The sequence below is a fragment of the Dioscorea cayenensis genome, chromosome 2 (assembly GCF_009730915.1).
Source record: "Dioscorea cayenensis subsp. rotundata cultivar TDr96_F1 chromosome 2, TDr96_F1_v2_PseudoChromosome.rev07_lg8_w22 25.fasta, whole genome shotgun sequence".
NCBI lineage: Eukaryota > Viridiplantae > Streptophyta > Magnoliopsida > Dioscoreales > Dioscoreaceae > Dioscorea > Dioscorea cayenensis.
The window spans coordinates 5158047-5184368 of NC_052472.1; the positions used below are offsets into that span (position 1 = coordinate 5158047).

Genomic DNA, 26322 nt, shown 5'->3' on the forward strand with positions numbered 1-26322 from the left:
TGATACCCACTCATCCGGGATTATTATTTCGACAAACCTGTGCACTTACGGGGTATGCGCAAGGAGACCTTGTCAATGGGTCCGAACATATCATTTCCTACAAGTGCTCATCGACAATCTCATCAGTAATATCTAAACAATTACAAGTGTCATCAAAGTCAAGAGAGTGCTTCATTGCTTCGATGAGATGATATGTGATCTTTTCTTCTCCAATGCGTAATGTAGTCTCACCTCCATCAATCTCAATAAGTGCCTTGGAGGTTCATAAGAAAGGTCTTCCTAGGATTAATGGAACCTCCGCATCCTCATCAACATCTAGCACAACAAAGTCTGTAGGAAAAATATACTTGTCAATCTTTACTAAAACATCTTCAATTATACCTTTAGGATGACGAATGGAGCTATCTGGCAACTATAAAGTCATGCGGGTTGGACTTGGTTCTCCCAACCCCAATTTCTGAAACAATGGGTACGGCATGACATTTATACTAGTTCCCGAATCGGCCAAAGCTTTTTTTTCCCCAAACCTCCGATTACACAAGGTATGATGAAGCTTCCCGGATCTTTTATTTTGTTTGGAAACTTTTTTTGAAGCATTGCTGAACAATTTCCCTCCAATACCACAACCACACTTTCCTCCATCTTCCTCTTGTTGGTCAAGAAGTTCTTCAAGAATTTCACATAACGAGGCATTTGGGATAATGCCTCTACGAATGGAATGTTGATGTGCAACTTTTTAAAGAGATCCAAAATTTCTTATTTTGCTCATCAATTTGATCCTTCTTCAAACGTGGCGGATAAGGAATTCTTGGAGCATATGAAGGGGGTAACACAGCTGGCCCCTTCTCCTTATCTTGCACCTTATCTTTCAACTTCTCTTGAGGATTTTCAGTAGTCTTCCCAGTGGGGGTTTTCTCTTATGCAATTTTAGAATTTTTCTCAGCAATGAGCTTCTCTTGGAGCTCTCGACTAGTCCTCAAAGTGATCTCTTTAAGTTTCTCTCTTGGGTTAGTCTCGGTGCTACTTGGCAAGCTTCCTAGAGGATGTTCAGCCAATGACTTCGCTATTTGTCACACTTGATTCTCTGCATTATGTAGCGAAGCAGTGTGATTTCGGAGTTTTGCCTCTATGTTTTGAAACCTTGTGTCTCTTGATTGAATGAACTTTAACAAAACCCTTTCTAATTCTAAAACTCTCCCCAGAATCAAAGGTGTTTGCTGAAATCCTGGTGGGGCAGCCGCTTTTTGCTGCCCTTGATTTCCCCATAAAAGATTTGGATGATTTCTCCATCCTTGGTTGTAGGTGTTGCTATAAGGATTGTCTTGTCCTCTTCCTGAATTGCCCACAAAGTCTACTTGTTCTGTTGGGGCTGAAGCAGCAATCAAAATAGGATAATCGGATGGCATTTGCGAACCCCTACGACCATCATAACTTGTGATTGCGGCTACCCTTAGTGAAGTCAATGTATCCAAATTCTTGCTCAATGACTCTACTTGGGCTGCCAAGGATTTAACCGCATCAATTTCATGGAGTTCGGCCACTTTCTTCCTTTCTCTTACATTCCATTGGTAGCTATTCAAACCCATTTCTTCAATCAATTGCCAGGCTTCTTCGGGGGTCTTGCTCTCCATTGTATCTCCTACGGTGGCATCCAGAAGTTGTTTGTTGCTTGAGCTCAACCCGTTATAAAATGAATTAAGGATCATCGACTTAGGGAACCCATGTTGTGGACACTTCCGCAATAGGTCCTTGAATTTTTCCCAAGTCTCAAACAAAGTTTCAAGCTCCATCTGAACAAATGAAGATATCTCATTGCAATGCTTTGCAGATATTCCCAGGGGTAAGTACCTTGCAAGGAAAGCTTCGACTATTTTGTTCCATGTTGCGATGGAAGCTCTTGGCAATGAATGGAGCAACTGTTTGGCCCTTTCCTTTCAAAGAGAATGGGAAAGCCCTCAAGTGAATTGCATCATCAAAAACCTTATTGGTCTTCAACATATCACACACTTCAAGGAAGTTCTCAATATGATTGTTCAGGTCTTCATCAGTTAACCCAGTAAACTGTGCGGACTATTGAACCATTTGAATAAAAGCTGGCTTCAACTCCAAATTTTGGGCTGCTAACAGTGCCCTCACAATACTCGATTGTGTCCGATGAATAGTAGGTCTAACAAAATCTATAAGTGTTCTTCGTTGGCCCTCTTGTTCAGCCATGTTTTCAGATTCTTCACCCTCTATTTCAGCTAAATGATTATGTTCTTGCACAGGTTCTTACCTCTTCTATGAAGTGTTCGTTCAAGTTTAGGATCCTCTTCAACCAATGTCAAAGGGTTTCCTCAGGTCATAATCTGAAGCTGTAACCAAAGAAAGAAAAACAAATCAGAATGATGGAAGAATAAGAAACTGTGAAATAGAATAAATGGTGCATAGTTAAAATAGCAAAGTACAAAATGCTTCTAAAACGCCTATTCCTCGGCAATGGTGTCAAAAACTTGACACACCCCTTGTGTGTGACCCGCAAGTGCACGGGTTTGCCAAAGTGATAATACGCAGGTGGGTGGGTTATTATATCCACAAGGAATAGTGATCAGAAACACAAGGATTACTATTTAACTAAAATGAGGATGAATTAATAGTGGTGTGAACAAAATCAATATGAAAAGAACTAAAGAAAATAAAAAAGGGAGGCGCAATAAAATGAGAGGAAATGTAATCGATAAAAAGTGGGGTACTCGGACATTGCTCCCTCTAAGACTATTGCTTCAAGTGCAAGACCAACAATTATGTCTCCTAACTGATGCTTAATAAGTCGTAGAAATCCTAAAATACACGGTGCTAAACCTAAGGTCAACCGTGACTAACTCTACAATATGCCTCGGCGGAGAAATCAATCAGTCTCAACACCTCACACTGCATATAGTTGCAAGAAGCTCTAGGGATTCCAAGTGATAAACCCTAGTCCCTAATATAGGTCTAACCCTTTGGCCTAGGCGAAAGACCCCTAGTCACTATTATGCCCTAGTACTAAGGATTACTTCAACGCTTCACTCTGTTACTCACGTAACTAAGCCCCAGCGGAGTTCCTCTCTTAGCACTTCACTCTATATGACCGCAAAGAACTCTTGCAACACGGAGGTAGAGTAAATCACATCGAAGGGGAAAGGGGACGTTCCGATACCTCTCGACTCACCCTCTTGACCCTCTCCAATCTTGCTTTGTCTAACCCTCATGGTGTGTCACTCACTCACAAGGATTACCAATGTTGACTGTCAACCCTAGTGTCACTCTTAGGGAGAAATCATTCAACAAGCATTCAAGATTGGAACTTAATTAAAGATATCAATTAAAGAAACATAATAAAACGTCAATGAAACAATAACATCCTAGGGTTTACAAGTCCAAGTACCCTATAGGGGTTTAGCTCTCCATGGAGCAAGATACAATCAATAATGAAATCAAAAGTAAAGAGATGCAATCCATAAGTAAAACCCCCTCGGTATTCATGTCGATGGTCTTGTGGAGTAGCCTCCTCCTCTTCAAGTGTTCCCTTGTCAAGCCTAGGGCACACCTCGCTAGATTGGTGCTGACAAAAGCTCCCCCTATAACTCTCTTCCAAAGGAACATGGTGTCGATGGCCGTAGAACCACTCCAAAATCCGTGCCAAAGCCCCTCTAAACTCTAGCCGCGAGCCTCTCCAAAGTTGGAGTAAAGATAGAGAAATGATGGAATGAAGGATCCCTAAATCGGTTGAAGTCGCGGCTTTATATAGGTTCTGGAATCGGGAATCCACACAGGCGTGTACAATTTCCACATGCCCGTACAAATCTGCAGAACTTTGTTTTTCAGCGGCCTGTGAACAATAACTGCTACTATAGATTGCTACAATGATTTGCTATAGTACCTTCTATAGTATTCCGCCAAAAACATTCACGAATCCACACTTTTCATTGAGGCAACATAAACGGGCACAAGTCTATACTATAGATCGCATCACTTCTTCAATAAAAGTTAACATTGATGAAAACCTTGCTAGCATTGCACAAGTCGGAATACGTAAATGTGACTATCTTTGAGCATATTTCCTTGAACATAATGGAGTTTGGCACACACTCACATGTCTTTGAGCACAACTTGTGTCTTCAAATTTGTTTACTCCAAGATTCCATACTACTTTAGCTTCTTTCTTCTATACTTGTCTCCACAACCCTACATGCACAAAAGAACACAAATACTCATGTATTAGGGATAGAATCTGAGAAAATTGATGCTCATCATAAGAAAAAAATAGTTCATATTACTAATACACAAGCACTTTATCACTCTAAACATGAAGCTTTTGACCAAATATAAGAGTTAAAACACTATAAGTGATGAGTAGGTTATTTTTAAAATAATTTCTAGACTAACATGGACTATAAATTTACTTTCTAAAGGGTGAATATGCAAGTTAGGCACCAAAAACGAACTTACTTATAGAATTACAAATTCACATGTATGCTTTCATGCTTCTGTAGCTTTCGGTTTAGGTGACACTTTGGTTAAGTGCCAGAACACCAAGTTACTAAGCTAATATGAGCAGAAGAACACTATCATTACATATATTTAACTACTATCTATGTCATCTAACTTAAGTAAGGAAAAAATTTAAAGGTATCTATGCTCTTGTTATAGTAAGAAGTCCTTAAGGTTCCATTAGAGATGGAACCTAACATGTCAAAGCACGACGCCTAAGTAATGGGTTAGCATCACAGATGGTAAAAAATCATCATCTATTTTAACCCAGATGTTCAAGGTTCTACATAAAGGTGTTTTGTGAGGTGACACCTAGAATGAAGTAAAACTTTTAATGAGTGTAAGTTATGAGTGATGTGATAAGTGCTTGTGTGTGAAGAATGCAAAGTATTCTTTCCTTACGTTGAGCATTACTTTTATCAGGTTTAATCGCTAATACATGTATATTTGTGTCCTTTTGCGCATGTAGGGTTGTGAAGCTAAGTATTAATAAAAGAAGCCAAAAGTAGTTCGTGAACGCACTATTTGGTGAAAACTTGGAAGGAATAAATGCGAAGACACAAGTAGGGTTTTAAGATATGTGAATATATGCCAACCTCTATGTATTCAAGCTATTACAATGAGTCAGAGGGGTACGAAGGCATGCACATTTGCATATCCCGACTTATGCATTGATAGCAAGATCTTCACCAATGAGGCCTTTGATTGAAGAAGAGTTGCAATCTACGGCACAAAAGTGTGCCTGTTTATGTTGCCTCAATGAAAAGTGTGGAATTGGGAGTGTTTTGGCGGAGTACCGTAGTAGGGTACTATAGCAAATCATTGTAGCAAAATACTGTAGCAGTTCATGTTCACAGCCGGTCGAAAAAATAGTTTTCCAGAGAATCCACACGGGCCAGTGGAAATTCCCCACGCCCGTGTGGAAATTCCACAGGCTCATTGGAAAAATCCACAGGGGCGTGTGGATTCACGATTCAAGCCATGTTTAAGCCGCGGTTCAACCCAATTAATGGAATCTTTTTCCCCTCTTCTCTCCAACGTTTCTCCATCTTTTGATAGGCCATCGGCTAGGGTTTGGAGAGGCTTTTGGCAAGTTTTTAAAGTGGTTCTACGGATTTGACACCACGCTTCGCTTAGGAGAAGGTTATTGGTGGAGCTTTCATCGGCATAGATCCAGTGAGGTGTGCCCTAGGCCGGACAAGGGGACCTTTGGAGAAGACGAGGCTACTCCACAAGACCATCGACATGAACACCGACGGGGTTTTTCTATGGATTACTTGTTTTTATTTTCTATTTCATTGTTGATTGTAACTAGCTTCATGGAGAGCTAAACTCTTAGTGGGTACTTGGGTTTATGAACCCTAGGATGTATTTGTTTCATTAATCTTCTATTATGTTTTCCTTAAATGATATCTTTAATTGAGTTTCAATCTTGAATAATTGTTGAATGATTTCTCTCTTAGAGCGACACTAGGGTTGAGAGTCTACATTGGTAACCTTTGTGAGCGAGTGACACACCATGAGAGTTAGACATTGCAAGAGTGGAGAGGGTCGAGAGGGTGTGTCGAGAGGTAGCAGAGCGTCCTCTTTCCCCTACGATGTGATTTATCCTAGTTCCACCTTCCAAGAGTTCTTTGTGGTCATAGTAGAGTGAATGGGCTAAGGGATGACCTCCGCTTGGGATTAGTTTCATAGACAACAGAGTGAAGCGTTGAAGTGACTTTAACACCTAGGGCTTAATTGCGACTAGGGATCTTTCGTCTGGATCAAAGGGTTAGATCTATACATTGGAATAGGGTTTATCACTTAGAATCCCTAGAGTGTCTTGTAACTCTACATAGTGTGAGGTGTTGAGATTGATCAATTTCTCCACTGAGACATAGTGTAGAGTTTATTATGGTTGACCTTAGGTTTGGGACCATTTGTTTAAGGATTTCCACGACTCATTAAGCATCAATTAGGAGATATAATAGTTGATTTTGCACTTGAAGCGATTGTCCTAGGTGGAACAATATCCGAGTACCCCACTTCTATCGATTGCCTTACCTCTCATATATTTGTTTTTCTCTCTTTCTTGTTTCTTTTATTCTTGCTTTCATTACATTTTATCAACAAAATCATTATTCCGTCTTCACTTAGTTAGATAGCAATCTTGGTATTTTTATTTCCTAATCCCTGTCGATACAATTCCCACTCACCTAGGATTTATTACTTCCACAAACCCGTGGACTTGCGGGTCACACGCAAGGGGCGTTGTCAAGTTTTTTCCGCCGTTGCCGAGGAGTAGGTGTTTGTTTAGAGGTACTTTGCACTTTGCTATTTTCACTATTCATCATTCATTCTATTTCACATTTTCTTGTTCTATCATCGTTCTGATGTTTCTTTTCTTTTTTGTTGCAGCTCCAGGTTATGACCCGAGGGAACCCTTCACAAATTGTTGAAGGAGATCCTAAGCTTGAGCATACACTTAGTTGAAGGGGAAAAGGAACCTATATAAGAACCGTCAATCCGAGCTGAAGTAGAAAGTCAAGGGTCGGATAGTATGGCAGAACAAAATGAGCAATATTGAACACTTTCTGACTATGCCAGACCTTCAATTTTGGGCACACAATCGAGTATTGTGCGACCCTCGATCACAGCTCTGAACTTTGAGTTGAAACCGACATTTATCCAAATGATTCAATAGTCAACGCAAATCAATGGTTTGGCCAATGAGGATCTGAACAATCATATTGAGAACTTCTTGGAAGTTTGTGATATGTTAAAGATTAATGTAGTGTCGGATGATGCTATAAGATTGAGGCCTTTCCCATTCTATTTCAAAGGAAAAGCCAAGCAGTGGCTTCATTCATTGCCAAAGGCTTCCATCATGACTTGGAATGAAATGGTCGAAGCCTTTCTTGCGAGATACTTTTTCCTAGGAAAGTCAGCAAGGCTTCGTAATGAGATATCCTAATTCATACTACTCGAATCATTGCTTGAGATATGGGAGCAAGTCAAGGACCTCTTACAGAAGTGTCCACAACATGGTTTCCTGACTGGATGATCATTGAAACTTTTTACAACGGGTTGAATCCAAGTAAAAGACAGCTTCTGGATGCTGTCGCAGGAGGTACAATGGGGAACAAGACCCCTGATGAAGCCCGGAAATTGGTAGAAGAAATGACCATGAACATCTACCAGTGGAATACACGGGAAAGGAAAAAGTAGCCGGACTCCACGAAATCGATGCAGTCACTTTTTTGGGGCCCAAGTGGAATCATTGAGCAAGAAGTTAGACCTTCTAACTTCTAATAGATTGGCGATCGTCACTACTTGCACAGGTTGTGCGGGAGGACATGCTCCAACCAATTACCCTATTTCTATTGGTGATACATCTACAGTTGAGCAAGTCGATTTTGTGGGTAATACCATGAGGAACCAAGGTAATCCATATAGAAACACCTACAATCTGGGTTGGAAGAACCATCCCAACTTTTCTTAGAGTAACCATTAAGGGCAGTAGAAGGCTATAGCACCACTGGGTTTCCAACAATAACAACAAGCCCCAAACATGGAGAATCGTGTTTCACGTATGGAGACCCGGATGAACAATTTAGAGAAAGCTTTGATCAGATTTGTGTAGACATTGGACAATCGGTTTCAGTCGGTCGAGGCTATAGCCTAGACTGACTGAAACCGAGTAATACCGAAACTAATCTGAGAGAACATGTGAAGACGATGACTTTGAGAAGTGGTCGTGACATTGAGGGTAGACCTCCTAGTGAGAAGACCAATGTTGAAGTGCCCGAGGTTATGGAGGTTGAGGAGAGAGCAAACAAGGAGAAGGAGGTGGCACCCCTACCTTATAAGCCGAGAATTCCTTACCCTTCAAGATTGAAGAACGACCAAAAATGATGAGGAATACAAGAAGTTCTTGGGTCTATTTAAGCAATTGCACATCTACATTCCATTTGTAGAGATGTTTTCTCAAATGCCTCGGTATGCTAAGTTCTTGAAAAGATTTATTAACCAACAAGAGGAAGTTGGTGGAGGGTACATTAGTGATCCTAAATGCCTCTTGCTCGGCGGTGTTGCAAAAGAGTATGCCAAACAAGAAGAAAGACCACGGAAGCTTCATCATCCCATGGAGATTTGGTAATATGGGTGAAGAAATGGCATTGGCGGACTCTGGGGCTAGTATCAACGTCATGGCATATACCTTTTTTATGAAGCTAGGCTTGGGAGAGCCTTGGCCCACTCGAATGACATTGTAACTAGCAGACCGAATAGTGAGACATCTGAGGGGCATTATTGAAGACATACTTGTGAAGGTGGACAAATATATATTTCCTGTAGACTTCATAGTGTTGGATGTCGACGAGGATGTAGATGTTCCTTTGATACTTGGGAGGCCATTCTTGTGCACTTCCAAGGCATTAATCGACATGGACAGCAAGGAGTTGACACTGAGGGTTGGAGATGATATGCTCACATACCGCCTCGCCGAAGCAATGTGACATTCTCTTGACTTTGATGATACTCTGTATTTTCTTAACACTACTGATGAGATAATTGATGAATATGTGCATGAAATGTTGAATCTGGACCCGTACGAGGGGTTGCTAGACCAAGAGATGGATAATGAAGAAGTAATAATGCTTGGTCTAGAGGAGAAAGTACCATCTACTCCTGGGATTATGAAGAAGGTGCTCTGAAAGATGAAGCGGGCAAGGAGATGGCACAAGAAATGCCCCAAGGCTGTTGGGAATGCACAGGAACATAACAAGGTTGACGAACCCTTGTTAAGTGGTACCAAGCTCGACAACTCTCCCTCTACCTTCAAAAGACTATGTTCATCATGCTTCCAAGTCATGGGTAAGAGGGAAAACCTTCATCTATGAGCCCTCGTGAGGTAAGACAAGGTACGTCAAGGTAAGTGACGTTAAACAAGCACTTCTTGGGGGGCAACCCAAGCCTTTATTGTTTCCCTAGTTTTTAGTTTAGTATTTGCATGAATAAGGCTTTAAGTGTTGGTGTCTTGATTTTTAGATGCTTTTCCTGTGATTTTCTCGAGGACATTGTGGTGTTATCATGTGCCTAATTGTGTGTGGTGAAGAATCTTGGTCGTTTGAGCGTGTTTTTCATGTTTTCTCTGGTTAAAATTGCATTGTTAGGCAGGCTCTGAGTGTATATTTGTGTTCAAGAATTTTCTGCAAAGGCTGCAAAGTTTTCTAAGTGTTCAGAGAAAACACACGCCCATGTGGAATTTCTTCACGGGCGTGCATTTTCGTTCAGAGCTCATCCAGAGATGGCACAGGGGCATGGACTCGCCCCTGTGAATGACCTTATGACTGTCCGCCAAGTGCGAAATTTCCGCACGGGTGTGTGTTTCCCTGTAGAGGCTTAGAGATTTTTCCTGAAAAGACACAAGGGCGTGGACTCGCCCCTGTGGATGATTCTGTCAACAAACACATGGGCGTGGGTAATTTCGCAAGCCCGTGTGGTTCTCTGCAGAGAATTTCTCCTCCATCCTGAGAAGACACAGGGGTGTGCGTTTGCCCCTATGAATTGCCCAGTAAGGTTCCACTCCGGTGTGGAATTTTTGCACGGGTGTGTGAAACACTTAGAGAATTTTCTCGGTTGGAGAGAGAAGCAACAGGGGCGTGCGTCTGCCCCTGTGGGTCGGGCGCACGGGCGTGGGTATTTTCCGCACGCCTGTGTGGATGTGTTTAAAGTAGCAAAGTGTTATCCCGAGAGTGCACAGGGGCGTGTGTCTGCCCCTGTAGATGCTTTCCTGAAGCTACATACGGGCATGGGTTATTTCCACATACCCGCGTTGATGTGCAGAATTCCAAGAGAAGTGAGTTTTCCTTAAAATCTCTTCACGTCTCCTCTTCATTGCGCTATAAATCTCTCTAAAAACACTCTTGATCATCATCCCAACTTCGTACCATTATCTTAGAGGGATTCTTACTTGATTTCCTGCCAGTTTTTAAAGTTTTTAACTCATCTCGTCGGTAATCCTTCAATCCCACTTTTCTTCTCCATTACTTGCTTTTATTAGAATATAGTGGGTGAATATGCTTGGTTTTTATTCTATAAGGGTAATTGCATGTTTAGAAGGGGTTTGGGAATGTTTTGATCATATGTTTTTGAATATTTGGCATACAGCCGTGAAGTTTTCACGTCCCGCAGATCCACACGGGCATGTGGAATTTCCACAGGGCCATGTAAATTTCTACAGTGTTATTTTGTGAACACTCTTGATCGATTCTATTGTTAAATTTTATAGATATGGCACCTAAATCAACGAAGCAAGAGGGTAAGCATCCCAGGAAGACTTCACATGAGTTGGCATACGTTGAATTCTCGAATCCTGAACATCAGACTCTTGATTTGAGCGGTTATCGGGGCTCAGGTTTGGGCAGTCTTGTTTTGTGGACTTGAGTGTGCTGAGAGATGTTCAGTGAGGTGATGACTTAGCCGATGATATTGACAAGCTATTGGCCGTGGGAAGCTGGAGGAGATTTTGTCGATTCGAGAGCTAGCTATCCGCACATTGACGCTGGAGGTATTGGCGTCCTTCGAGTTCGATCAGTCATATGGGAGATTCGACATCTTTTATATTGTACAGTTCAGAGCATTCGGACGTCAGTTTAGCATGAGTGTAACTTAGTTTTCAGTTAGTATGGGCTTATATAATGATGCATACATAGATACAGAGGAGTATGGACACTTGCCGACGGATAACCCTGGCACCTGACCACATAGCAAGCATACCGAGTATTATGTGGATAGGGGCAGTATAACCGGGAGTGTCTAAGGCTTCATGTTTATCCCGGCCGAGCTATAGATATTTACACAGTTCTTAGCAGATCTTTGAATGGCCGAGCTGACAACACAGGTGTTTTGAGCCTGCAGGAGTTACTCTATCTACATTCCATGGTCCGGAAAGTGCCAATTCACCTAGGGCACGTAGTGGTAGACATCATGAGGCACTAGGGTCAGCATGGGAGAGTGGGAGTATTATTCGCTGGCCCCTCCCCTCTTGGACTCGATACAATTAGGATGATGGGTTTAGTGTGTAGATATGGGCCTGGAGCATACATTCTGGCTACGCCTACCCAGGGACCACTGAGGGCGGAGAGGATGTAGCGGAGGGTACATGATAGTTTCCTGAGCCTCATTTTGCACTTATGGAGACCGGGGTACCCATTAAAGCACAGGAGACAGCCTGGCACTCGGTACCCATTTTCACTCCTTCTTGAGACCATGATCATTTTGAGAGACTTGAGAGTGTTGTGAGTGTACTTCAGACCAAGATCGTCGAGGTCCAGGCTATACAAGTTTAGCAGTACGCAGAGATGATGGTGGGTCTTGACTCCATACTGGAGTTATTAGAGCGACACGCGTCCTAGCCTTTCATCAGGCGACCTCGGACTCCTCCGGCCCCACCAGCCTTACCATCACCAGAACCACCGGTACCATTCAATTATGTACCACTAGCAACAATAGTAGAGCTGACACCGGACGACACCGATGTTTGATGCACCTTTCTTTCTTTCTTTCTTTCTTGTTATTTCATTTTGTATTGTTATTAGACTTGCACTACTCAGAAAGGATTTTCCTTCTGAGTATGTATTTTATTTTAATTTTGTTGTCTCTAGTTGTATTCATTGCCTTATCTTTTATATACTCGAGCTGTTTTTGTTTTTATTGAGCTTCACTGAACCCCCTTGTGTATGCGTGCAGATGGTCTTGTCAGTATGGGACTTGAGAACTAGTCATGGACATGGCTAATGTGGGTTGTGTGTGCTTCATAACCCATTGGAACTTTACTCCCAAGGATTTAGCTCCATCAAATGCAACATTAGGAGTTAGGGGAGTATTGTTTCAATTGCCCACTCCTCCATATTTACTTGATTGCTATACTTTCTATTGTGCTTGCATGTGTACATTGAGGGCAATTCACATTTTAAGTGTGGGGGGAGGGGGGGGGGAGTTCACTTTGCACATGTCTTTTACACATGTTTGATTGACATACATGCTCACGTAGCCAATGGTGGTTCACCTTAGTTGCAATATTTGTATTCTTGAGTTTAGGAGAAGTTTTAACATTGAATCTTCTCATGCTCTAGTTTTTAGTTGAATTTCTAGGAATTTTTGCCCGATTAATATTTGTACACCACTCACTTATGAAACTCTTTTGGAAACTCAAGTTCGATGTTTAAGGGACTAATTGGTTTTGTTTCTTGCTCCATTTTCCTATAAAAAAAAATGGATTGTTTGAGTTGTGCATTGGGGGTGGAAAGTGCTACCACCTATGAAGTATGAAGCTACTCTTATAAGTCGGATACTAGTTATGCCCTAATGAGAGAAAGAACTATCTTATGGGATGAATGAAAGCTACCACTCCGGTAGAAAGAGCTACCACCTTGAAAGTGTGAAATCCACCTTAGCGGCCGCTTCGGAAAGGGCTACCTTAGAGGATGTGTGAAGCTACTAACATCCTTTTGCTTTGGTTTTCTTGTAGATAAATAAGTCCCTTGTACTTAGAACTTTGAGGAGTATACTTTGGGTTTACTTGAGTGAGTTGACACACACTTACAAGAGTTCGGGTTTGTTGTCCTTTTTTATTCAAGTTTTTTGCTAGAACATTGATTTTTCGTATTTAGTGGTAAAATTTCCCTTACTCATAGGATGCTTTTCTTGTATGCTTTGGTGAACCTAAGGCCGAGTGATAAGTGCTAATGCGATAAGAATGTGATGTGTTCTTTCCTTATGATGAACATTACTTTTATCGGGTTTTAACGCTAATATGTTTGTATTTATATTACTTTAATGCAGATAGGGTTGTGAGGTCGAATATTAGAAAAAGAAGCCAATGTGGATCGTAAATGCATCATTTGGAGGAAATCTTGAGAAGGTTCAAATGCGAAGACATAAGTCGGGTTCAAAATGCGGGAATGTGTGCCAACCTCCTCGTATTCAAGTTAGCACAATGATTTGGAAGGGCACAAGGGTAGTCACATTCAAGAATTCTGGTTTATGCATGTATAGCAAGATCTCCACCAACATGTATGTTATTGAAGAAGCAAAGCGATCTACGACGTAAACATGTGCCCATTTATGTTACCTCGATGAAAGTATGGATTAGGGAGTGTTTTGGGACGGTACTGTGGAAGGGCACTACAGCAAAACACTATAGTAGGTACTATTCACAACCGGCCAAAGAAGGATGAAAACAGAGAATCCACACGCCCGTGTGAAAAATCCACATGGGGATGTGGATTCCCGATTCCAGCCCTATTTAAAGGCCGATTTCAGCCCCGATTTCAGATTTCTTTTCTCCATCTTTTCCCCAACTTGAGAGAGGGCAGCGGCTAGGGTTTTGAGAGGTGTTGAGTAGGGATTTAGAGAGGTTCTATGGCTCTGACATTGCGCTCGGTTTGGAATAAGGTTAGTGGGAGAACTTTTGTCGAGCACCGATCCAGCGAGGTGTATCCTAGACCGGACAAAAGGGAACCTTGGACAAGTAGAGGACTCTCCACAAGACCATCACCACGACTATAGAGGGGGTTTTCTATGGATTCTTTGCTTCTACATTTGATTTCATTGATTGTAATTAGCTCCATGGAGAGCTAAACCCCCTAGTGGGTACTTGGGTATTTGTGAACCATAGGATGTATTCGTTTCATTGAACCTCTTCATTATGCTTTCAATTAATTGATGTTTTATTTGAGTTCTAATCTTGAATGCTTGATTGTATGAATACTCCCTTAGAGTGACACTAGGGTTGAGAGTTCTTGTTGGTAACCCTTGTGAGTGAGTGACATACCACAAGAGTTAGACAAAGCTAGATTGGAGAGGATAGAGAGGGTGAGTCGAGAGGTAGTGGAGCGTCCCCTTTTTCCTCCGATGTGATTTATTCTACCTCCATTTACTCAAGTTCTTTGCGGTCATAGTAGAGTGAATGGGCTAAAGGATGACCTTCCACTAGGGCTTAGTTGCGGGTGCAACGGAGTGAAGCGTTGAAGTAATTTTAGCACCTAGAGCTTAATTGTGGCTAGGGACCTTCTACCTAGACCAAAGGGTTAGGTCTACATCTAGGAAGAGGATTTATCACTTGAATCCCTAAAATTCATTGCAACTCTATACGAGTGAGAGGTTGAAAGGTTATTGAATTTCTCCTCCGGGACATGTATAGAGTTAGGCATGGTTGACCTTAGATTTGGGACCATGAATTTAAGGATCTCCACGACTCATTATTGCATCAGTTAGAAAGTATAATAGAGGGTTCTTCCACTTGAAATGATTGTCCTAGGTGGAACAATATCCTGGTACCCCATTTATATCGATTGCCTTACCTTCTCCTTTACTTGTGCCCTCTTTCTTAATCTTTTACTTTTGTGTTATTCACATCTTGTAACACATATCACTATTCATATTTCACTTAGTTAGGAAGCAATTTAAATGTTTTTATTCCCTACTCCTTGTGGATACGATACCCCACTCATCTGGGATTTTATTACTTTGACAAACCCGTGCACTTGCGGGACATACGCAAGGGGCATTGTCACCGAGCACTTTCAATCTTTCCTTTCTCTGTGCTTCAATGTTTATTTATTTTCTTGAGGACAAGCAAAATCTTAATTGTGAGAGAGCTTGATAAGTACTTGTGTGTTAAGAATGCGAAGTATTCTTTCCTTACAATGAGCATTACTTTTATCAGGTTTAAGCGCTAATACATGTGTATTTGTGTTCTTTTGCGTAGGTAGGATTGTGAAGATATGTTTTAAGAAAAGAAGCCAAAAGTAGATCGCGAATGCACTATTTGATGAAATCTTGGAAGGAACAAACGCGAAGACACAAGTTGGGCTCAAAGATACGTGAATGTGTGCCAACCTCTATGTATTCAAGCAATTCCAATGATTTGGAGGGGTACAAGGGCAGTCACATTTGCATATCCTAACCTGTGCATTGTTAGCAAGATCCTCACCAATGAACCCGTTTATTGAAGAAGCGACACGATCTACGTCATAAACATGTGCCCGTTTATGTTGCCTCTATGAAAAGTGGATTCGGGAGTGTTTTTGGTGGAGTACTATAGAAGGCTATTGTAACAAATCATTGTAGCAGTTTACTGTAGCAGTTACTATTCATAGCCCGCAGAAAATCAGAAACTTAGAGAATCCACACTGGCGTGTGGATGCCCGATTCCAGCCCTTTAAAAGCCCCGATTCAACCCGATTTCTCAATCTTTTCCCCTATCTTTTCTTCCACCTTTCCACATCTTTGGAGGCGCCGATGGCTAGGGTTTGGAGAGGCTTTGGCAAGGCTTTGGAGAGGTTTGACGGCCTTCGACACCGCTGGGGCTTAGTAGAGTGAATGGGCTAAAGGATGACTTTCCGCTGGGGCTTAGTTGCGGGTGCAACGGAGTGAAGCGTTTAAGTGATTTTAGCACCTAGATCTTAATTGTGGCTAAGGACCGTCTACCTGGACCAAAAGGTTAGGTCTACATCTAGGAAGTGGATTTATCACTTGAATCCCTAGAACTCATTGCAGCTCTATACGAGTGCGAGGTTGAAAGGTTATTCAATTTCTCCTCCGGGACATGTATAGAGTTAGGCATGGTTGACCTTAGATTTGGGACCATGAATTTAAGGATCTCCACGACTCATTATTGCATCAGTTAGAAAGTATAATAGAGGGTTCTTCCACTTGAAATGATTGTCCTAGGTGGAACAATATCCTGGTACCCCATTTATATCGATTGCCTTACCTTCTCCTTTACTTGTGCCCTCTTTCTTAATCTTTTACTTTTGTGTTATTCACATCTTGTAACACATATCACTATTCATATTTCACTTAGTTAGGAAGCAATTTAAATGTTTTTATTCCCTACTCCTTGTGGATACGATACCCCACTCATCTGGGATTTTATTACTTTGACAAACCCGTGCACTTGCGGGACATACGCAAGGGGCATTGTCACCGAGCACTTTCAATCTTTCCTTTCTCTGTGCTTCAATGTTTATTTATTTGCTTGAGGACAAGCAAAATCTTAATTGTGAGAGAGCTTGATAAGTACTTGTGTGTTAAGAATGCGAAGTATTCTTTCCTTACAATGAGCATTACTTTTATCAGGTTTAAGCGCTAATACATGTGTATTTGTGTTCTTTTGCGTAGGTAGGATTGTGAAGATATGTTTTAAGAAAAGAAGCCAAAAGTAGATCGCGAATGCACTATTTGATGAAATCTTGGAAGGAACAAACGCGAAGACACAAGTTGGGCTCAAAGATACGTAAATGTGTGCCAACCTCTATGTATTCAAGCAATTCCAATGATTTAGAGGGGTACAAGGACAGCCACATTTGCATATCCTAACCTGTGCATTGTTAGCAAGATCCTCACCAATGAACCCGTTTATTGAAGAAGCGACACGATCTACGTCATAAACATGTGCCCGTTTATGTTGCCTCTATGAAAAGTGGATTCGGGAGTGTTTTTGGCGGAGTACTATAGAAGGCTATTGTAACAAATCATTGTAGTAGTTTACTGTAGCAGTTACTATTCATAGCCCGCAGAAAATCAGAAATTTAGAGAATCCACACTGGCGTGTGGAACATCCACACGCCCGTGTGGATGCCCGATTCCAGCCCTTTAAAAGCCCCGATTCAACCCCGATTTCTCAATCTTTTCCCCTATCTTTTCTTCCACCTTTCCACATCTTTGGAGGCGCCGATGGCTAGGGTTTGGAGAGGCTTTGGCAAGGCTTTGGAGAGGTTTGACGGCCTTCGACACCGCTGGGGCTTAGTAGAGTGAATGGGCTAAAGGATGACTTTCCGCTGGGGCTTAGTTGCGGGTGCAACGGAGTGAAGCGTTTAAGTGATTTTAGCACCTAGATCTTAATTGTGGCTAAGGACCGTCTACCTGGACCAAAAGGTTAGGTCTACATCTAGGAAGTGGATTTATCACTTGAATCCCTAGAACTCATTGCAACTCTATACGAGTGCGAGGTTGAAAGGTTATTCAATTTCTCCTCCGGGACATGTATAGAGTTAGGCATGGTTGACCTTAGATTTGGGACCATGAATTTAAGGATCTCCACGACTCATTATTGCATCAGTTAGAAAGTATAATAGAGGGTTCTTCCACTTGAAACGATTGTCCTAGGCGGAACAATATCTGGGTACCCCATTTATCGTCGATTGTCTCCCCTATCTTTTACTTGCGCCTCCTTTATCTTTTCTTTTTTTCGTTTGCATTGAGTTTGTTTTCACATCATTTTCAACATATTTTTATTCTAGTTAAATAGCGATCTTGGTGGTTTTAAGCACTATTCCCTGTGGATTCGACTATCCTCTCATCACGGGTATTATTACTTCGACACCCGTGCACTTGCGGTTTACACACATATTCGGTCGTGTCAAGTTTTTGGCACCGTTGCCGGGGACTAGGCATTTTAGAAGCACTTTGTACTTTGCTACTTTAGCTATTTATCATTCATTCTATTTCACACTTTCTTATTCTTCCATCATTCTCATTTATTTTTTTTTGTCATGTCTTACTTTTTCTTGCAAGGAGTTTAAATGATGATTGATCCGCTTATTGCTCTGTATTCTAGAGTTGAAGCTCTGAGTGAAAAAGTTAATAGAATTATTGCTTCACAACAACAGAGCATTCCTTGTTGCAACACATATCATCCAATTGAAAAGGGCTACCCAAACTTCTTGTGGAATAGTGATGGACAATATTGAGAAGCACCTTGACACGTCCGAATATGCGTGTAAATCGCAAGTGCACGGGTGTCGAAGTAATAATTACCCCGGTGAGTGGGTAGTCGAATCCACAGGGAACAGGGCTACTAGTACTAACTTCTTCTCTACTTTCTAACCTAATGATAAATGAAAAGGTGTGGTGATCTAATGTGCGAAAAAGTGAATACCGGAGACGAATATGCAAGGGTTAAATGGATGGAGATCTCAATCAGTAAAAGTGGGGTATTTGGGCAATGCTACCCCTAGGATTCAGGTATTAGGTACCGAATAAGCAAAATGTTTCTATGATGAGTAAGTTAAGTCGTTGAAATCCAAATATAATCGGATCCGGCCTCCCGATCACCGATACTAGTCCCCTACGAGGTCCCGGTGGAGAAATCGCTCAATCTCAACACCTCACACCACATATGACTGTAAAACACTCTAGGGATTCCAAGAGTTGTATCCGATTCCTAAAGATTGATCCAACCCTAATTCCCGGCGAAGGATCCTAACCCCCTACAAGGTCCCGGCGGAGAAATCTCTCAATCTCACGCCTCACACCAAATATGGTTGCATAGAGCTTAAGGAACGGAGATAGAATACACTCAATCGGAAGGGAGAGGGGACACTCCACTATCTCATGACTCACCCTCTCAACCCTCTTTAACCTTGAAGTTCTAACTCTAATGGAGACCTCTCTCACATCAAAGTAACAAATCATGCAAATCCAATCAACCACAAAGGATTAATTAAACAAGCAAGCAATGAGAATACAAGATTAAAAACTTAATCAAACTCGGATTAAATCGAAACACTAAAGCAAATCCACAAAAGATGAGAATCCTAGGGTTCACAAGCCCAAATACCCTCTAGGGTTTTTAGCTCTCCATCGAGCAACATACAAAAACACACCATCAATGAATGAAAGTACATTAAAACCATAGAAATAAACCCCGTTATATATGAACTGATGGCTTTGATGGAGAGCTTCGACGTCTTGAAGGACCCACTCCGAAGCTAGGTTCACCGGTGGCTTCCTTGATGCTATGATGGAGGAGGAATCGATCAAAGTTGGTGACGAAGTGCCTCCAAAGCCGCAAAGACCTCCTCTCCAAACCCTAGCCGTCTCACCCCTCAAGAGCCGCACAAAAGATAAGAAAGAATAGGCAAAACGGCTATTTATAGGCCTTAGATCGCATTTGTCACGTGCCCTCATGCGCCCTTGTGGATTTTCCACGCGCCCGCGTTGGTTGCAAGAATTTCCACGCGGGCTGCGGAATTTTCCACGCTGCGTGACGAATGAGTTTTTGCTACGGGTGAAGTTGTTACGATGAAGATTTCTCCGAGTACTTTTTCACGAAACGCGGTCCAAACACTCTTCTCTTTGAGGCCACATGTCCGGGCACACGTCCATGTGGTAGGCTATAAAACTTTTCTTCATCGATGTATCTTTGAGAGGTCTTGCAATCTTCACAAAGAGAAGGAACATGAAGATGTGGCTGCCTTTGTGCCCTTCCAACTAGTGAATTGACTTGAATCTTCTTGGAAGTTGGCACACATCTCCATGTTTATGAACTGCTCTCGTGTCTTGGTCCTTGAATTCAACAAGAACTCAAAACATTTTGTCTTTATAGCCTATCTTTGCTTCCTTTTTACTCTTCAAGGCATTCACAACCTATATGCATAAAAGAACACCAAATACACAATATGAGACATAAACCACAGTAAAAATGATGCAAAATGCATGTAAAACATATATAAAAATATGTCTACTCAAGCACTTATCAAACTCCCCCACACTTAAGTCTTTGCTTGTCCTCAAGCAAAAATTAAACATTATACCTATGGAAAGAAAAAGAGAAGTGCTTGGCCTTAGGGTTCACCAAAATGAGTACAAGAATAAAAATTCTACATCATGGAGAGAATCAAACACTAGACAAAACAATCAATGCTCTAGCAAACAATCCAATAAAAATGAATGTGATAAAAATCCGAATGCGTGTGTGAAAAAAACTCAACTCATGTCAACACTATGTCCACTACCAAGTTCTTATTAACATGGGACTTATTTATAAACGTAAAAGAATAGGTAGTAGCTTCACACAACCTCTAAGGTAGCCCTTTCCCAAGATGCCTCCCGAGTGGCTTTCACACTTTCGAGGTGGTAGTTCTTTCTACCGAGGATGGTAGCTTTCACACATCCCATGAGATAGCTCTTTTCTCTCATTAGGGCATAACAAGTATCCGACTTATGAGAGTAGCTACATACATCATGTGTGGTAGCTCTTTCCACACCCTATGTACAAACAACAAACAATTTCCATTTCTTTTTTTTTTTCAAATTTTTCTGATTTTTTCTGATTTTCCTCTGATGATTTTTTTTTCAAATAAAAACTAGCACACTAAAGTCCCAAACATAATGAACTAGAGTCTTCATAGGTCTAATGAGCGAGAAAAAGTGCGGAAAGAGCAATCAGACAAAAATATTCAATAAAATTGGATGAAAACTAGAGCATGATAAAATCCATGTTTATAACCTCCAAAAACTAAGAATTAAACTCTTAACCCTAAGGTGAACCTTCATTGGCAACAAGAGCATGCTCATGAAAACACAAGTAAAAGTTATGTATAAGGTGAACCCTCCCCCACACTTAAGATGTACATTGTTCTCAATGTACGCATGCAAGCACAATAAAAATAATAACAATGGAAGCATAATGTGTGTGGGAATGCAGTTAAAACAATACTCCCCTGAACTCCTCATTAATCATTTGGTGAAGTCTAACTCATGGGCTTGTTGTATGGGTTGTGAAGCTCACACGACTATGTGACAATATCACATGATCATGTCTATGACTAAAAACACCATCAACATCACTCTCAAGGCCATCTCGCACGTAGACAAGGGGGTTCAAATGAAGCTCAACAAAAATAGAAAAAGATGTACGAGTTTTTATAAGTAAACACATGAAGCCCAAACTCGCACAAAACAAAAACAAAAACACAAAGTTAACTAAACTCTAAAAGATAAAAATAAAAAAACTAAAAATGAAAACAAAAAGTAAAGGAAACTAAAGAATCATGAGTGGGGACGCCTCAAGCATCGACGTCGTCTTACGGTGTTGCTCGGGTGTGCCAAAAAGAATGTTCCCATCCAAGGTTAATCATATACGATCAAAAACTTTTTCGGTCCTTGGTGGCATACCGCAAGAAAAACTGCCAAAAGAAATGCAAATTTACATGAAATGGCAAGTCGTAGAAATCCACACGGGTGCGTGGAAAAATCCACGCGCCGCGTGGCCAATTTTTGGCCCCGAAAGCAGCACGCGGCGCGTGAAAAATCCACGCACCCGCGTGGATCCACGCGGTCGCGTGGATTTTCCACGCGCCCGCGTGGGTTTCCTGGGCATTTTTTTTCAACCCACGCGGTCGCGTGGTCATCCCACACGACCGCGTGTTATGGCCAAAAATGCCATACAGACCCACAACGGTGCTCCAAAACTCTTATAAAAGTATTCTCCAGCATATTAAGATGATTTCCATGAAGAACAATGCATAAGAACCAAGATATCCACATAAAGTTTGAATAATGGAGGCATGGAGAAGGTTAGAAAAATGAGAGCGCACCGGTGTGAATTGAAGAATAAAGTATGATTAAACGGCCAGCAAAACCCTTCTAAACTTTTTAATGACCAAGGAAAAAAATGTTTGGGAGTGTGGGTGTGTGAGAAAGATGAAGGGATGTGTGAATGGAAATTGTGAATAGTGGTCCTCTTCATCAATTTACCCCACATGGGGGTGTGAAAACTCCACATGGGGGTGTGGAGTCGTATGCAGGCGCGTGGAAATTCCACGCGCCCGTGTCAGGGCTGCAAATTTCTGCAGAAACACATCCATAGAGATATTTACATGAAATTAAGTCCAATTTCCCAACTAAAAAAACATGAATATCATCCTAAGCCATGCCACACACATACATTTAAACTAAAAACATCAAAAAAATCTTCATGAAGAACTCAACACCAAATCTAACGAATACCACACTCATGATTTTTATTATGCAGAAATAAAAATCTAAGCTAGAAAACAATTAAAAACTTGGGTTGCCTCCCAAGAAGCGCTTGTTTTACGTCACTAAGCTTGACGTACCTCTTCCTTACCTTATGGAGGCTTGAAAAGAGTGTGTTCCTCCCGACTAGACATTGCATAGCTACTTCCTTTAAACCAAGAATCTAGTTGTCGGGGTGGAATATTAATTGGAGAGTCCAACCATCTTACTTTTGGCCTCCAAGGAAACAATTTGGGTTGGGAATTGTCCAAGCTTAGCACAGGTGGGTCATTGGATGGCTTCAATCTCCTACCCACATCTTCTTCCCTTCCCAAAACCTCTCTCTTGCATTGTAAGAGTTGATCAATCCCAAAGAAAGATGCTTGTTCCATAACCTTAGGGTTTGCTTCTTCTAATGTATTTTCAACTTGAGAGGAGCATGACACTAGCAAATCCCCTTGAAACTTTTCTCGTTCACAAGCACAATCTTCATTCACACAATCCAAAATCTCAAAATGATATTCACCTTCTTTCTTTTTATTTTCTGCCCCAATGTACTCAATTTGCCCAATTTCTTCCATGTTGTTCATGGCCTCATCATGTCCCGGAGATACTTGCCTTGCTTGTTCAAATTCTTCTTTTTCCTTAGCAAGCATGTCCAAGATCTCTCCTAATTGATGCTCAATGTTTTTGATGGAGACATCATGACAACTTAATGTGGCCTCAATATTTTGGAAACGGGCATCAGTTGCTTCAATAAATCTTGGTAACACACTTTCCAACCGAAGTACATCTTCTTCAACTTTCTCATCCCATTGAAGTTCTTGTTGAGGTGCTTCCCATTGTTGTCCATGAATATCCCATAAGAGGTTTGAGTAGCTCCTTTGATTTGGATGATAGTTGATGCGATATGGATTGTGTTGTTGATGAACATTGATAAATTGATCAATTTTTCTAGTGAGAACATCAACCTGAAAATATAATTCTACAACTGGATTAATCATCATTCAAGTTCCATGCAAGGAAAAGTAAATAAGACAAAATAAAACAAAATAGAACGGTGGAAGAAGATAGAGTGAAATAGATAAAAAAACAAAATAAAAATCGATGAGAATGATGGAAGCAAAAGAAAGTGTGGAATAGACAAAATAAAGAAAAAGATAAGTGGCTAGAGCAACAAAGTCCTAGCGTTCCTAATATCCTGCTCCCCGGCAACGGCGCAAAAAACTTGACACGTCTGAATATGCGTGTAAATCGCAAGTGCACGGGTGTCGAAGTAATAATTACCCCGGTGAGTGGGTAGTCGAATCCAGAGGGAACAGGGCTACTAGTACTAACTTCTTCTCTACTTTCTAACCTAATGATAAATGGAAAGGTGTGGTGATCTAATGTGCAAAGAAGTGAATACCGGAGACGAATATGCAAGGGTTAAATGGATGGAGATCTCAATCAGTAAAAGTGGGGTATTCGGGCAATGCTACCCCTAGGATTCAGGTATTAGGTACCGAATAAGCAAAGTGTTTCTATGATGAGTAAGTTAAGTCGTGGAAATCCAAATATAATCGGATCCGGCCTCCCGATCACTGATACTAGTCCCCTACGAGGTCCCGGTGGAGAAATCGCTCAATCTCAACACCTCACACCACATATGACTGTAAAACACTCTAGGGATTCCAAGAGTTGTATCCGATTCCTAAAGATTGATCCAACCCTAATTCCCGGCGAAGGATCCTAACCCCCTACAAGGTCCCGGTGGAGAAATCTCTCAATCTCACGCCTCACACCAAATATGGTTGCATAGAGCTTAAGGAACGGAGATAGAATACACTCAATCGGAAGGGAGAGGGGACACTCCACTATCTCATGACTCACCCTCTCAATCCTCTTTAACCTTGAAATTCTAACTCTAATGGATACCTCTTTCACATCAAAGTAACAAATCATGCAAATCCAATCAACCACAAGGATTAATTAAACAAGCAAGCAATGAGAATACAAGATTAAAACTTAATCAAACTCGGATTAAATCGAAACACTAAGCAAATCCACAAAAGATGAGAATCCTAGGGTTCACAAGCCCAAATACCCTCGAGGGTTTTAGCTCTCCACGGAGCAACATACAAAACACACCATCAATGAATGAAAGTACATTAAAACCATAGAAATAAACCCCCTTATATATGAACTGATGGCCTTGATGGAGAGCTTCGACGTCTTGAAGGACCCACTCCGAAGCTAGGTTCACTGGTGGCTTCCTTGATGCTATGATGGAGGAGGAATCGATCAAAGTTGGTGACGAAGTGCCTCCAAAGCCGCAAAGACCTCCTCTCCAAACCCTAGCCGTCTCACCCCTCAAGAGCCGCACAAAAGATAAGAAAGAATAGGGCAAAACGGCTATTTATAGGCCTTAGATCGCGTTTGTCACGTGCCCTCATGCGCCCGTGTGGATTTTCCACGCGCCCGCGTTGGCTGGAAGAATTTCCACGCGGGCGCGCGGAATTTCCACGCGGCCACGTGAACAGTAGTTTTGCTACAGTGCTGCTACAGCGAGGTTGTTATAGTAAGATTTCTCCAGTCTTTTTACGAAACGCGGTCCAAACACTCTTCTCTTTAGGCCACATGTCCGGGCACACGTCCATGTGGTAGGCTATAAAACTTTTCTTCATCGATGTATCTTTGAGAGGTCTTGCAATCTTCACAAAGAGAAGGAACATAAAGATGTGGCTGCCTTTGTGCCCTTCCAACTAGTGAATTGACTTGAATCTTCTTGGAAGTTGGCACACATCTCCATGTTTATGAACTGCTCTCATGTCTTGGTCCTTGAATTGAACAAGAACTCCCAACATTGTGTCTTTATAGCCTATCTTTGCTTCCTTTTTACTCTTCAAGGCATTCACAACCTATATGCATAAAAGAACACCAAATACACAATATGAGACATAAACCACAGTAAAAATGATGCTCAATGCATGTAAAACATATATAAAAAATATGTCTACTCAAGCACTTATCACACCTCAAGGAGGAATGTCAAAAGGATGAGATAATTGGAGATGATGCACTTCAATTGTAAAAAGTAATAGCTAATTTTATTGAAGCAACCGATGTCCATGTCCAAAATATTGAGACCACACTAAGATGTCATGAAACCTCCATTAAAAACCTTGAGCATCAATTAGGAAGGGATACTTGACACAATCTCCAAGGAACAACAAGTATTTGATCAAGCAATTTAAGTTCCTTACAAAAATGATGTGGTAGTGAATGACAATGAAGAAGTTAGGGCAAATTGAGTACATTGGTGCAAATAATAAAAAGAAAGAAGTTGAATACCATTTTGAGATTCTGGATTGTGTGAATGAAGATTGTGCTTGTGAGCCAGAAAACTTTCAAGGGGATTTACTAGTGTCATGTTCCTTTCAAGCTGAAAATACACAAGAAGAATTGAATCCTAAGGTAATGGAACAAGCACCTTTCTTTGGGATTGATCAACTTATAAATTGCAAAAAAGAGATTTTGGGTTTGGGAAAAGATATAGGGTAGGAGACTGAAACCATCCAATGACCCACCTGTGCTAAGCTTGGACAATTCCCAACCCAAATTGTTTCCTTGGAGGCCAAAGGTAAGATGGTTAGACTCTCCAGCAAATACTCCATCCCGGCAAGTAGATTTTTGGTTTAAAGGAAGTAGCTATGCAATGTCTAGTCGGGAGAAATACACTCTTTTCAAGCCTCCATAAGGTAAGGAAAAGGTACGTCAAGCTAAGTGACGTAAAACAAGCCCTTCTTGGGAGGCAACCCAAATTTATAATGTTTTTCTAGTTTTTAGTTAGTATTTGCATGAATAAGGCCTTGAGTGTTGGTATTTTGATTCTTAGATGCTTTCGTTGTGATTTTCATGTGGACATTGTGGTGTTATCATGTGGCTAATCGTGTGTGGCGAAGAATCTTGGTCGTTTGAGCGTGTATTTTCTGGTTAAAATTGCATTGTTAGGCAGGCTCTGAGTGTATACTTATG

The 26322-nt window shown here is 41.3% G+C and overlaps 1 non-coding gene across 1 annotated transcript; it reads left to right on the forward strand.

Moving 5' to 3' along the window:
- Nucleotides 1–1716: 1716 nt before the first annotated feature.
- Nucleotides 1717–1823, forward strand: LOC120281823. Its single transcript, XR_005542810.1, has one exon. It is a non-coding gene; the product is annotated as a small nucleolar RNA R71 (small nucleolar RNA).
- The last annotated feature ends 24499 nt before the right edge of the window (nt 1824–26322 follow it).